This window comes from Meleagris gallopavo, chromosome 15, assembly GCF_000146605.3.
Source record: "Meleagris gallopavo isolate NT-WF06-2002-E0010 breed Aviagen turkey brand Nicholas breeding stock chromosome 15, Turkey_5.1, whole genome shotgun sequence".
Lineage (NCBI taxonomy): Eukaryota > Metazoa > Chordata > Aves > Galliformes > Phasianidae > Meleagris > Meleagris gallopavo.
Window position 1 is genome coordinate 16,021,240 of NC_015025.2, and position 772 is coordinate 16,022,011.

Genomic DNA, 772 nt, shown 5'->3' on the forward strand with positions numbered 1-772 from the left:
TGAGGGCGGTGCGGCCCCGCCCGTCGGAGTCGTTGCTGCTCTCGGCTCCGTGCCCGGCCGCCCCGGAGCCCCTTGCCGGCGCGACCCGGCCGGGCGGGTAAGGAGGGGGAGCGGGGATCCTGCGGGCCGGGGCTCTCCGTGCTGCAGGGAAAGAGGGGCAGGAACGGGGCGGATCGGTGCGGTTGTATGGGACGGTCGCGGTTAAGCTATAGGGGAGCCTCGAGTGAATTCTTTCCCTCCAGCTACAAAAAGAGAAACTTCACAGCATCGGCCGGCTCGGATAAATCTTACGCGGTTTGTTCCTTTGCTGCAACGATCCGGGCTGCCGGCTGTTCCGTGAGACGCAGCCAGAGCCGTGCGGTGAAACGCTCACATCGCACATCTGCAGCTTCAGAAATCAACGGTTTCCAGAGGATTCACCGAGTTTAGGGCGATTGGCGGCACGAAGCCCTCATCCACCACTACAGATAGAGTAACAGAGTAAAGCAGAAGTTCGATCATAGATCTAACGTCTTTTTTTTCCCTCTGCTTTTAACGAGACACTGAAATATAAATATTGAAACACTCCATCTCAGGTTCTCGCTGCCCTTTAGATGGGAGCACTCAGGTACCTTTATTTCATGCGTACATGCATAGTCTGGAGAGAGCTGTTGCTATAGTGTTGCGTGTCTTCAACAGCAACAGGAAGATCGACTTGTTTTAAGGAAAACTGCTCATTGGGACTTCAGTCCTAAGCTCCAATATTGTTTGTGTTTTTTTTTGGTTTTTTTTT